Source organism: Capsicum annuum, chromosome 11 (genome assembly GCF_002878395.1).
Source record: "Capsicum annuum cultivar UCD-10X-F1 chromosome 11, UCD10Xv1.1, whole genome shotgun sequence".
Lineage (NCBI taxonomy): Eukaryota > Viridiplantae > Streptophyta > Magnoliopsida > Solanales > Solanaceae > Capsicum > Capsicum annuum.
Genome location: NC_061121.1, coordinates 32,659,764 through 32,674,973, shown reverse-complemented (window position 1 = coordinate 32,674,973; position 15,210 = coordinate 32,659,764).

Here is a 15,210-nt window from a genome sequence, read left to right as displayed (position 1 = left end):
CGACCCTCGATTTGAAAAATTATAATTTCAGGTTTCTAGGGTCAACTTTGTGAAAATGATATTTTTTCAAAAATCTAATATTGTCATTGAGTCTGGAGCGTTGAATTTAGTGTGTTTACATAGTTCGTTTGCATATATCGAACTCTGAACGAATTTCGAGCACCCCATCGAAGTTTGTTTGGACTTTGAAAATCTGCAATAGTGCAGATTTTTCTGCAATATATACCAGATTTTGACCTTTTTTTTGGCCCATTTTGTCCATTTTTTCATCAATAATGTGAGAGCTTAAAAGTGAATCTTGTGGAAATTTGGGAAACTAGATTAACATCTATTTCTTGATTCTCTTACGGGTAAGAAATTACTAACAAAATTTTAGGGTTTGATTTTAAGTCCCAATTTCACGCCTTTTTCATTTAAATAATAATTAAATCTTATAATTACTAATTTTCATCAATTTAACCTTCAAAACAACTCTGATTCTTGATTTTAACCTGGATTTCAAAGATTTTTAACCGATAAAGTTTTGAAATAGTTTTTCGAACCTCTTTTTTTACTCCATTTGACTTGGGTTTTCATCTTTAGATTCCTAATAATATGAAAAATACATGTTTGAAGTAAAGTTACGATTTTACCCTTCTTTTTCGAAAACTCATTCTGGGGGTCCATTTTGACCCCAAATCAAAAGTAGTTAATATGATTGTCGTTGATTTTGTTGACACGTAGATTTTTTATTTGATGTTTTTAGAGGAGTTTGGTATAGTTCATGAAAAGTAAGGTCGTGGGTTGTATATATCGGATCGGTTTCGGCTGTTGAGGTAGGTTATGGCTTAACTCTTTCAGACTGGGTTGGGTAGTAAATGATGATAAAAAATGCATGTTAAGGGTGGGAACTAATAATGAAAAATGGCTATCTATGTGTTGTACCCGTATGGTGGCCTATATGTGATGTAATTGTTGAAATTGAGATATTATGTGATATGTGTGGTCGTGTAGGATCCTCTGTGATATTGATAGCCTTGAATACATGTGAATAATTGTATTGTGTTATTAAAATGCTTAATGTGGTATCATTGGTATATTGTAATTATATTCATACTTTATTGACATATGAGACATGTGAAAATTATGAATGAATCAAAAATAATGAGTGGATATTGGCTCACATGGTTGTGAAAATAGATCATTGTGGTTAGTTGTGGAAATATACTATGTAGTTGGTTGTGAAAATACACATTGTGATTGGTTGTGAGCATTACATCCTCCTATCATACTCATTCATGAAACATTGGTACCACCGTAACAACACCTGAGTAACACTGACAACATCTTTTTAAAAATCCTCCCCGAGAGATATGTCGGGGAGGAGATATTGTAACACCTTATAATCCCTTTTTGAGGGATGTGCCAGAAAGGAGATATGAGATATATGTATTGTATATAGGTTGACGAACTCCCCATGGGTCCTGTGTTGGGAGGCTTGCCTCTGTAGGTGTATACGGGGATTATGCGACGATCCCGGGGTTGTGCGACAACCTCGTGCATCATCATCATCATGTACATTGCACTTAAATTATTGTATTTATATTATGTTGTATTGCCGTATTGACTTGTCATTTATGTAATTGTCTTATCTTCTATTACTTGTATTTGATGATCTTGCATATGCATGTTTCCCCTTGTTCTACTTATATGTGATATAATGCATATTTGTGTTCTATCTTGGTGTAATGTTGCAATATATGTGATATATTAATACTGTTAGTGAAAATGGTGTGGGTTACCATTGTGGGACATTTTTCTAATTGCAGGTGATGTGCTCTTAGTGTATATTTTGTATGATTTATTTACTACTTTGCTTGGTCGGCCTATGATACTTACTGAGTACAAGTGGACCGTACTCATGCCTACTACGCCCTTTCAGTGCTGGTCCTAGATCGAGTTCGCCTCAGCTTGCTTGACTCGGGCAATTGTTGGAGCTTCTAAGGTAGTGGTTGGACACTCATGCGCTCGGAGTTCTTCTCTATCTTTCTACAATAGTTATGTCTTTATTAGTATACGAAGACAGATATTATTCTTTCGTGGTTATTTTTCTGATGTATTTGACTCCTGAATTGTATTAGTAGTTTTTACACTATTGACACCAGGTTTTGGGAGTTATGATTGCGTGCGTTAATTTTATTCTTACCGCTTTTATTATATCTATGTGGTTCGACTTCGTTCTAGAAGCCTTACCTTGAGAGCATTTCTGTCTTTTTCCCGTGTGTATCAATTTAGGTGAGAGACTTATTTGTTAAGGTTCGTCGCGACAAGTGTCATTATGTCCTATCGATTTTTGAGTCATGACGCTAATTCAAGAATCATGTACCAAAGCTGATGACACTGACAAAATTTTATTTCGAGCTCATCTTCCACAAATGTTGACTTTAGTCAACCATATCGATGTCCAAATCTTCTAAAAATAAAAAACAATTACTTAATTCTTACTCAACAACCTTAGGAACCATGTTAGGCACACTCGAAGATCATAAATATCTTAAAATAACTATATATAAGAATAAAATGGTCAAAATATACATAAAATTAAAAATTATTGTGGGCATTATTACAATTTGGTCTGAAAATACCCCTAATGCTAATAGTTTGATCTAAAAAACTAATGTGTCCCCATGATTACTTAATGGATCAAAATGCCCCTTTTCTAATTAATATATCATTTCTTTTCTTTTTAAACGCATTCTATTCTTAATAAATGTATTGCTTTTAAATGACCTTGTTCTTGTTTCTTTTGTTTTAAAATCACTTTAGCTAATAAATAAGTAGGAAATATTGTTTTGTTCTTAATCTCCTTTTATCAATTAAAATAGAATAACTTCATTAACCCTTTTTAACCTACTATACGTCATATATAAGATCATAATATTGAATCATTAATTTTTATTTAGATAACGATAAAACAACTATTAATAAAATAGGATATAGTTTTATTTCTTAATGTTTTTTGAATTGACATGTGATAAATATTTGTTAATAAAACAAATATTAGTAGGAAAATAATATGCTTAAAAAGAAAAGAAATAATATATTTATTTAGAAAAAAAGCATTTTTGCTCCTATTAAGTAACAATAGGAGCAATTTTGAACCAAAGTATTGACGATATGAGCATTTTTATACCAATCTATTAACTGGGGACATTTTTATTCAATTTTGCCTAGTTTAAGGATATTTTTTGTTATATGTATTAGTTTTGCGTAAAAGAAAAGAATGAACCAAATATAATTTCATCAATGTTATATTTATGTGAAAAATAGAAAAAATTAATCTAACATGGTATAACTTATAATAAGATTCTATGTGAAGATTTTTGTAATCAAACAACATATAAATTATGATAATTTTAATACATATATAACTCCTCTCTAACCACAACCAAAATGTGCTGAATTTTTCAAAAGAAAGATTTGAGAAAATTTTGTTTGTTATTCGTTTCAAAAGAATCAAGAAATGTAATTATTTTCTTACTCTTTAACACATAAAATTTAATATGCATCTACTTTGGGAGTAAATAAAGGAGGCTATAATAGGGGTGGCAAATGGGAAGGTTGAGCCGAATATGGGCGGAGAATTTTTATTTTTTTTATAAAAATGAATAAATTATTCAATCCGACTCATATTTGATATGAATAAAAATGAATAAACCCAATAAATAATATGGTTATCCATATAATCCGTAGCCATAGCAATACAATACTGATCAATACTCTGGATATTCATTTTGTGATGTATGTTGCAATCATCAACTCGTAGTTTCATGTCTATGATCACATATTTTACTGGCAGTTCAGATGTGGAATTTTTTTTGTGTTTTGAAGTAGCTGTGTTTAACACTTCAAGAATTAAGAAGATTGTGGATACTTTAGCAACTAACAAAATAAACTCCTAATGCACTTGGCCATCAAATTCAGACACCTAATTGCTTAAAATCATCAAAAAAATCAATCTGTAAAATTGAGAAACTCAACAAAAACACAATATATAATTAAGCAATAGGAGTTTTATTACAAACTATAATTAAGAAATTGGAGTTTAAATACAATCTGTAATTAAACACAATCTGCTAAGTATCTCTAAAGAACTTGTGAAATCAACCACGACCCATTGCACGACCATGTCCACGCCTTCTACCATCCATGACACTTGCAACAATCCTCCTTCTGTACTCTCACGCTGCAATTTGAAAGTCAAACTTGAGTACATCCATTAACAGAGAAGAATATAAACTGGTAAAATCAAGCACGAGCACAATATCCTGTACAAACTTGAGCACCTCCATTAACATAGCACATAACACAAGCACTAAACAAGTTATATCTCCTTGCATCACTGCTAGTTCAAGAACCTTTTGAGCAGGACCATAGTTCAATTTTTTATGCATGAAATTTTGTAAAGCTATAGAATTAGAAGAAACATGAAAGAAGAGATAGTATAAAGGACATCTCATTGTATGTTTCGGAATCACAAGAACCTTAAGAGGAAATTTGCTCCATGTCAAATATTTAAATAGCATTTCTCAGTCATATTAATCACTTTGCACTCAATTTTACCTAAATCATTCCTTATTGCTTTAAAAATATTGCTGTTGGACTAGTAAATTTGCAACTACAGTACATAACAACTGCACCAACGTAGAGAAAACTAATTCATCAAAGATGGCACCTTCTAGGAAAAAACATTCCATTTGTTGTGTAGTATAACATGTAGAACAAGGCCTGAGATTAAAAGATACAACAGATACATTGTAAAAGACTAAGGTTTACCAAAAGAATTAAAAGAATCCAGTCACCAAATTCAGAACAAAACACTAAACAAAAATCAAGAAAAACAAGAATAGTAAAGTCAAAGAAGCAAAACGAAATATACCTGTTTAGTTGAACTCAGAAACAAAACAGAAACAGAAACCTATATAGAAATAGAAATGAAATGGTATAAACTGAAATAGAAACTCGCAACCCCAGTTTGAAATGATCGACGATACTCTTACCTTTAAGTTTCTTAAGATAAGGTTGAAGGTCAACAACAATCTCATCTTTATTAGAATTAGATTCAAATTCGAATCCATCAATATCTAAATATTTTAAAAAGTAAAATAATAAGATATTACAATTTACAGTTCATTAGGTATTAAGAATAAGAAACAAATTAATATGATAAGAATAATTTACCTTGGTCAGAAATTCAATACCTAGTACACAGTATCGCCTCAACATTTGTGGGAAGAATTGAACTTTGGAACTTTTCAATAACCTGACCTCCAACGCTAAAAACAGATTCTGAGGCTACTGTTGTGATAGGAATACTTAAGACATCCCGTGCTATTAATGAAATTTCAAGATACCTTAGCCTATTATCCTTCCAAATTCAAGTACATCTAGATTTGAATTTGTTCTACGATCAAGCTTAGTTTTCTCCAAATACAGGTCTAATTGTATTTTCCTAGAACTTCACTCCAACTGACTCTACAACACATCCAACTCCTTAAATGAATCATATGGATCCCTTGTATCATTTAGATCACCACAAAAAATATGTTCCTCTGATAACAAAGGTTGTTAAAGGTACCAAGTACTCTTTTTAACAATATTTTCATATTATCTTCGATAACCTTCGCTTTTTATTAGTTGTATCAAAGTTTAGTTTTGAAAAGCAAAACTTCACAAATTCAGCTTATATCGAGGGTCAAGGACCATAGCTATAGACAAAATGATGCTATATGACTTCCAATATTTCTTAACTTTCTGAACATAGAAGTGTCATTTAACACAACATAGAATCGTTATATTTTTTGTGTTTGGCCAATAATATTTCAACTCTCCATACGTTCTAAAGATACCAATTTGTCGTGGGGTACTTGCTTCCAGAAAATAAAGTTGTAATATCATACAATGGCCTTAAAATTATAGCCACAGTCTTAACCTTTTTTCATTCATTTTGAAGGTCGTGTCTAAAATTAGGATCAATAAAATCATAATGGTTATATGCTTGTTGATACGCAAGAACGCTCTTAATCATTTGATAGTTGTAATTTCACTGAATAGGCATATCTCGGCGTATCTTTTTAGAACATGGCAAATCAAGATTACTAAGGCACTCCACAAATTTCGCTAGTCTTATTTCAAAATTCTTGATATATATAATACCTTCTCTAATTTTTCCAATAGTTGCATCAGCCTTCTCTAAACCCGCTTTAACAATTAAGTTAAGACTGTGATTTCCACAACGAACAAGAAGAAACTTTTCTTCACAAACTAGTGAACGCATCAAAGACCAATAATTCTTCAAATTATTCCCAACACCATTATTGAAATTTTCTTTTTTCGATTATTCATTCTTTAAGAAAATCAATTAATAAATGACCTAAAATCATACCCGTATGTGGAGGAACATGTCAAAAAATTAAAACTCTCTTCTGAAGAACTCAAGTTAAGTCCACATGATGAGCTGTAACACACATATATCCATTCGACACTAATGAACTCTATATGTCAGATGTCAAACTCACTCTACTAGTTATCATTGCAAGCTTGATTTTTAGAAGTTCTTTTTTCCTTGCATGCATATTTAAGATATTCGACTTGGTTGTGTTTCTTGATATATGTCTCGCTATTGAATTTAAATATGAATGTATGTCCTTGATGCCTTTATGTTCTACAAACTTGATGTTATTTTCCACAATACGGGTACGTAGAATCTGTATAATAGAACAACTTCAACTCGAGTTCAAGTATGAACAAGAACACAATGAAGTATTAAATACCCTCAACACAAGATCAAAAAGACCTTTCCAAGAGGTGTATTTATTTTTCAGAAAATAAAGATGAAACAGAAATAGCTAAGGCCAAGTCGTCCGAATTCACGGACTTTCCTTAAGGAATAATTCCTCTCACTGTAACCGAGGTTATGGAATCTTCCTCCCAGGATAAAATGGCCTTCAATCCGACTATAGCGGTACCTCAAATAGGCGGATTCTTCAAACACACTCATGGTTTGAATGATCACACTTAGAGTATTTTTAAGACAAGAAGAATGTTTTTTTAATCTGAAAATTTCTGTACCAAAACCTGTGAATGAAAGCAGGTTTTTATAGCCAAATGATGCCTCTTCTGAAAAGAGACAAAGGTTAATCTAAAAGGTACTACCTTTTCTAAAAATTCATGTCCATTCGTCCAAACAGTGTGACTGTTCTTGAATAGGCATGTCATTTTGTGAATAAGTGTGTCAGTTCAATGAAGTTTTGCAGCAGTTCGTGAAGAAACTGCCCACGTAAACAATGCTACCGTTCACGTAAAACAATGCTTCCGTTCACGTAAAACAGTGCGGTTCTGAAACATTGCATCTGTTGAACATTTTGCAATAGTTCACTGCATATGCATATAGCATTTTACACATTCAGATCAAATTTTCGTCAAATAAAATTTTTCCAAAAAGATAGATCTCATTGATCGATCATTTGACCAAATCCAAATCCAAATCCAAACCGAGCCGAGCGAGCGACGATGACGACGCGGGGTATCATCTATTTCCTTGCCTCACTTACCATGTGGAGTAAGTGTTTCACAATATAAACTGTTTCACAATATAAACACTCTCAAGTTCTCTTCTTCTAACAATGTGAGAGAAAGAGTAAACTTGCCAAAATTGAGTACACTTTCCATTTTTGGTGTTAACTCAATTTTTTCTCTTCCACTTGATTTCTCTATTTTTCATTCAACACACTTTCATTACTATGAACCCAACACTTGAAAGGATAATTATGCCTACATATGGCCACTAATTTTTTTGATAAGTTTTTTGATTTATTGGTTCACTTTGAGACTTTTTTCCTTTTTCCCTATATATAGAATGTTTCGTCAAATAACACTTCAAATTCGTTGTTCCAGATGTAGGGGCCAATATGTAATCTTGTTCACACTATATACATTGGACTTTAAACTTTGCATCACTAGAAACATTAGACTTTGACCTAACAAAAGAATCCCAAATAGTAGATGTTTCTCTCTTGCCTCGTTAAAAAGTAGTTGAAGCACTTTGTTTGCAAGAATCAACATTAGCTTCCATTGATATCTCTACCTAAACCAACAATTACATATTTAAAATATTCAACACTCTAAAGTGAAAGTAGAAAAAGGAGCACATGAATAGTAGTCCATGAACAAAATTGAGAACAAACAGGGCAAAATCACAAAATAACTAGCAAAATTTGTTCAATTTTTCTTTCTTCAAAACAAAAAATCAACCACCCCTTCACAACTATCATCCCATCCCTAGTAACAGAGAGTAAAAATAAGAAATCAATCAGAATAGATTGAGAAGAAACGAGAAAAAAAAAAAGAGCGAGAGATATGGAAACAAAGCAAAGAACTCACCGGAGAAGTCGACAGAGCTTAGGCCATGTTGGCCGGAGTTTGGGTGGAGTTCGCGGGAGGAAGAGGCATACCTCACGTAGCTATTTTTAGTCACTGGTGCGGGTTTTTTTTCAAATTAGAGAATAGAGTTTTAGGGTTTATTTACACATTTTATCCATAAATTATCCATATCCAATCCATCTAACATGGGTTGTTGGATTGGATGAATAATCATTTTTTAAAATCATTTTGCCACCCCTAGGCTATAAGAGTAAAAGTGGTCAAGGACCTTGTAAATGATGAAAGTCTTCCACATTCCCTCCGCCCAACTTAAAATTTTCAAATTCAATTCCCTCCCTCTTATTACTCTGAACTGGCATACTTCCAAAAATCCATCGGGATCTCATTGGGTCCCGTCGCTCTATCCCTCGGTATTCTATGAATAGTCTCTCTAACCTCCTTAGCCTTAAGACGTCTATAGTAATTGAAATCACGGCTCTCCTCCGAGCGCTCCAACTCCCCTAACACAATGCCTCTGTCCCCTTCCTCGTTTAAAAGCCTATGAAAATACTCCTGTCAAATGGATGACTCAACTAAAAGGTACGTCTTATAGGAATCAAGGGGAATGACTCGACTAAAAAGTACGTCTTCTAAAAGGTACGTCTTATAGGAATCAAGGGGAATGACTCGACTAAAAGGTACGTCTTCTAAGGGTCAAGGGGAATGACTCGACTAAAAGGTACGTCTGATAGGAATCAAGGCTGATGACTCAACTAAAAGGAACGTCTTATAGGAATCAAAAGAGATGACTCGACTAAAAGGTACGTCTTCTAGGGGTCAAGGGGAATGACTTGACTAAAAGGTACGTATGATAGGAATCAAAGGGAATGACTCGACTAAAAGGTACGTCTAAGGGTCAAGGGAATGATTTGACTAAAAGGTATGCCTTCTAGAGTCAAGGGAATGACTCGACTAAAAGATACATCTTATAGGAATCAAAGTGAATGACTCGACTAAAAGGTACGTCTTCTAGGGGTCAAAGGGAATGACTCGACTAAAAGGTACATCTTCTAGGGGTCAAGGGGAATGAACCGACTAAAAGGTACGTCTTATAGGAATCAAGATTCAATTTAAGAAGTGTATCCCCTAGCAAATGAAAACTGAAATCCCTGGACAAGAAAGTGTATCTCCGAGGGATATAGGATGATGAATTTTACTATGATTTGATTATCAAACCTGTGAATCAATATTGTTTCCTACATTTATAGGAATGAGGCATTTCATCTCTTGATATTTATGCTCTGAAGCCCTTGATTTGAAGGTAACATGTTTCCTGATTCATCAAAGAAAACTTGTGAGTTTAAAAACATGGTGGCTGGTTTATGGCTTTAGCTTTCGTGAAAATCGCTCTTGCCCTCATCACATTTAACCTTGCTTCCAACCATTAGCATATATCATTGACTTTTTGAATCATTAACTCGAACTTAGATTATTAAGAGTGACTGAAACAAACACAGTATCTCTGCTTTGCCATGCTTCTCAGATAGACCCTTTAAACCTTGGTATTTCTATGAGTTCCCAAACTTGTCTGTTGAGAAAAATTTTGCATGCCTTATTTCTGTTCACAATCATGTGCCTTTCATGTGCTGGCCTTTTGCTTTGTTTTGTATAATTAAAGAAGCTGGTAGCTAGTTTTGAGATCCTTTCTCACTTGTTTTGACACGAACTTGACTCAAAGACAAGAGAAAAATAACAACAATTATTCTTTTATTTGGATAACTGACTCAAGAAAATAAAAATATCACTATAGAAAATAAAGAAATGACAATGAATGTCCTCATTGAAAAAGATGAAAGAAAAGTTTATCTAGAAATGACAGTCAACTCTAATGATTATGACATGCATATCAGATTAAACTGCCTGATCTTTTCATCCAAAACTCTCACAAATTGTTGTTGAGTTAATGACCCTGAAAGTGAGTTGCTTCCTTGGGCCAATTACATTCGGAGACCTCATTCGGCTAGTGGCGCCTTGAAGGGTTTCCACCAACAAGCCTCTCTTATTTTTTTTATCACCTCACCATTGCCTTCTGGTATCCGAGAGGGTTTTTCACCAATGAGATTCCCTTATTTTCTTTTATCTCAACTCACAGTCATATCACAGTGCCCATAAGGGTTTTTACTGATAAGACTCTCTCATTTTATCTCTCTTAACTTACCATCATCTTATGGTGCCCGTGAGGGTTTTCACCAATAAGACTCTTTCATTTTTATTTCTCTCCCAAATCTGCTGAGGAAAATAAGTAGTTCCTAAAATGTGTCATCACATCCATTGCATGCTTAGCCTTAACATTCTCATAGATTTATCTAAAGGTCTTTCTTTGGTTGAAACTTGGCTTTTGGATAGGGTTAGAAAGAAAGGATAGCATGAGGCCCAAACGACACTTAAAGTGGGATAGGACTTACAACTTTTGGAATTGACTCAAACAATGAGGATTAACACATGCCCCAGTTTCTTCTGAATGGGTGACTATAAGTTGTTTATTTGGTTGGACCGAGCCCCGGGAAGGGCATCCTACGTATCTCACTCCCGAAGAGGAGAATCAGGTCACGCGTAGTTCTGACAACTTATTCTTTTTATCTTGATTCTGATTTGTTCTTTTAGTTTATTTCTTTTTGCTCTTTTTTCTTTGTTATTTTTTTGACTCTAATTTCTTGACACTCTTTTATTCCTTCTTGGACACATTTTTCTCTTTTTTTAACTTTCTGACTTTATTTTCTTTCTCGATACTTTTCTGTTAAGCTTTGTTGGCTTTATCTTGATTCCAAAAGAAAGGTATGAAAGAAAATAACACTAAGGCTCAAATGGGGTAAACAAAGGATGACACAATGTTTGGATAGCAGAATAAAATACCTTCGTCATATCAATCCTTGAAAATACTAGTACGTAGCATGCAATGTGAAAGTGCACGATCAATATCACTTATGACATGTTTTACAATACTAACTTGCCCCAAGCATGTGTGTCACCTCTTTTCTATACTTTTTAAACATACAACTCTATATTTGTTGTACATCCCTTACATTGAATGACTCATGCTTTTGTGGAGTTGATTTTCTTTCTGTTCCTCTTGATAGGATCAGCAGATACTGTTTGACCTAATTGAGCTATGTTTTTCAATTGATTACTAAACTATTCAGGTGATTCTCAAAATAATTGCCTTAATTTTTGGAAAAGGCTTCAACTTGTCACCAAATGTCTCAGCACTCTACCTATTTTCTCAGATGCTTTTCTAAACTTAGCCCTCTGATTCCACGTTTCATGGTTAAATTGGACTTTAAGAGCTGGATGAAAATTTCGCAAGCATGTCATATCACTAGAGTCAACATAAAATGTACTACAAACAACACATATTTAAAACACAAAGGAAAAAGGGCAATTCATTTAGTTGAAATAAAAGATAGAAGGATTTGAACATAAACGATAAAAAGACAAAACGAGATAAATCCCGAACTACAATCCTAAAATAATTCAAAAAACAGAAATGAAAAGCAAACAAACTACTAGACCTCTTCCTAGTAGGGAGAGGGGTGACTTCTTAATTGCTCAACCTGACAACTTAGCCACTGGTTTGCATATCATTATGACTAGAGCTTCCCACACTGTCAATGTTCTGCACCATAATTGATCTATCTTGAATCATCTTTTCAATTTCTCTTTTCAAATCTCGATAATCAGCAATACTATAACCCTGAGCATCAGAATAATACACGCATTGTACATTAGGATCAAAATTTCTTGAAAGTCGATTAAGAGTGCACCCAAGGAGAGAAGTGATTATGCCCCATTGTACCAATATCTAAAATAAACTGGCATACGACTCTCCAATTTGTCTAAAGCAATCTCTCGACTTCTGCCTTATTTCATCATTTGGCTTAGATCGAAAATCAGGTGTATAAGGGTTTTGGTATATTTGTGGAGTTAGAGGATGACTCTGAGGAGTTGGTGTGTTCCACTGTAGGTAAGATAGGGGTTAAACATGTGGTTGTGCATTATATACTGGATATGGAGGTGGAGGAGCAGAGTATAATGGATTTTGGGAGTGATTATGTGGAGCTTGGGCATGAAATTAGGTTTGAGCCTGAGAGTGACGACAATGGATCTTCTTGACCGTGCCTGCTGTCCAACTATAATAAAAGATGCAACTTCCTCATTCTTTGTCTCACCAACACTTTGTGAACCCTTTTGAATTGCTTGAGTTGTCGCTTTCAATGTTACAAAACTCACAATGCGACCAGTCTTAATTCCCTCTTCTATCATCTCCCCCATTTTAAGGACCACAATAAATGACTTACCTAATGTAGGTAAAAAGTGTTGATAATATGTTTCATACTTTGCTTGAATAAATACCTCCACTATTTTGCTTTCTTTCATTGGCGGTTTTACTCTAGTAGCTTGTTCGTGCCATCTGATCGCATACTCCCTGAAACTCTCAGTATTCTTCTTTTTTATACTAGTTAGGGATTTTTCGTCAGGGATCAACTCCACATTGTATTTAAATTGTTACACAAATCCATTAGCTAGGTCATCCCAACTAATCCACTTGTCGATGTCTTGGTCAACAAACCATTTTGAAGCTAGGCCTAAAAGACTCTCACCGAAATATGCCATGAGTAATTCTTTCTTGCCCCCAGCACCCCTTAGTTGGTTGCAATAACGTCTCAAATGTGCTACAGGATCACCATGTCCATAATACTTCTCAAACTTCGGCATTTTAAAACCAAAAGTAAGATGAACCCCTAGAAACATGCATAAATCTTTATATGAGACACTTTTGTACCCCCCAAGTCCCTGGAGGTCTTTTATAGCCAGTTTCAAACTTTTCAATTTTCTGGTTATTTTCTCTTGTTCTTCTGTTATAACATGTTTCTCAGTGTTAAGACGAAGTTCAGGCGGGTGAGTATAGCCAGAAGGATTAGTCAACTTAAATGAGGGCTCAATAGCATGATGTTGATCAACAAAAATATTCAATACAGGCTCTTTCACAGAGTGGGGAGGCACAACTTATGGATAAACCTCAAAAGTAGGAGCTTCAGGTGGGGGTGGTGCTGTAAAAACATTAACAGTGGGTGAAGCCGATCATGTGGTAGCTTTGTGTTGAGGAGTGAGGAAATGAATATTGGAAGTGTTTGGATAATGTTACCTCAGAGTAGATCCTGATACATGTTCTAACGTGTCAACAACAATAGGAAATGGTGCATGTGACACTGGAGGCAAGCTAGAAAGATATTCCAGATTCTCAATGGAAAATAGAGGAGGCGACAACCCATTAGCCCAAGCTCGATGTATTTCTATCATTTGCTGTCTTAATTTCTGAATCTCTTCATTAGCTTCTAAATTCTCATTTCCCGAACTCCTTATCCGAATAGTGACCATAACCTCAGTATTCCTGTTGGCCATCACTTTCTCTTCGACTTGGTGCAATATGGAGGATCAGCCAAAATGCCACAAACCAACCACCTTAAACTAACTGGACAAGAGATAACAAATACGTTAGAGTTCAACATAACAAATGCGTTAGAGTTCAACACTTTCTCAACACCTTTTTCTTTTTTCTTTTTCTTTGAAAATATCACCGAACCCAAGAAGGGCGCCTACGTATCTCACTCTCGAGAGAGGAGAATCAGGTGTGCGTAGTTCATGATGTCTTATCAAAATGGCCAATTAATTCTTTTTCCTTTCTTTTTTCTTTTTCAAAAACTTCAAAAATAATAAATTGTCAAAAGAATTGACGAAAATCTTTTTGCACTTTTTAGGTTTAAACTCCCTATACAAAACGAAACCTATGATTACCAAAGAAAAATCTTTTTGACTTCTCAATTTTTGAATTTCATACGAAAATGAGACTTGAAGCTATTAACAAAAAATCTTTTTGTGATTTTCTTTTAAAGATGTATAGGAAACACCTACTTTAAAGGAAGAGTGAAGAAAATCTTTTTTTGAATTTTTCAAATAAGATCCCCGAACCCACAATAGGCTGCCTACATATCTCACTCCTGAGAGAGAAGAATTAGGGGTGCGTAGTTCATCCAGATTGGACAATTAAGGATGAAAACGAACTAAGACTTGACTTGAGAGACGTGATTACAGACGGACGATGAGAAGTAAAATCTTTTTGGGTTTTCAATTAGACACTTCACACAAAACTGACACCAATAACTATGAAAGAGAAAAAAATCTTTTTGGCATTTTCGAATTGTGAATGCATGCTAAAGAAAAAGGAAATCTTTTTGATGTTTTTGTTTTTGACAAATGAGCGCAAAGGTGATAAAAAGTCTTTTTGAATTTTTGATTGTGAAGAACAAAAGCCATAAAGAACTCTCAAAATAAACTACGAAACTTTTTTTTTTCAAGCCTACACACCTTACTTCCAACACATGCTTTTCCCAAAATTTGTTCATCAAATGACCACATTACCCTCAAAGATGCAACATTTAGCACGTAGGGATGCTTCAGAGGTGAGTCTCCTACAAAGGACCAAGTGGGTCACGCTAGGTCTCAATATAATACAGATAAACATGACCTAAACGCTGACCTACATTGTGGTTCACTAACTAGGCCGTTTGGGGGAGCATATGGTCGATAGTGGATGCTTTGCTTTCCACCTACTCCATACACTCAACGGCCCCCCCTCTTAAAATAAGGGTGACTCAACTATTTTTCGTGCTCATGACTTGCATTCCGAGACTTGTTGTCGAAAGAATTGACTCGAGTTATGCACATGATGCCAGATATAAAGCGGTAACACAC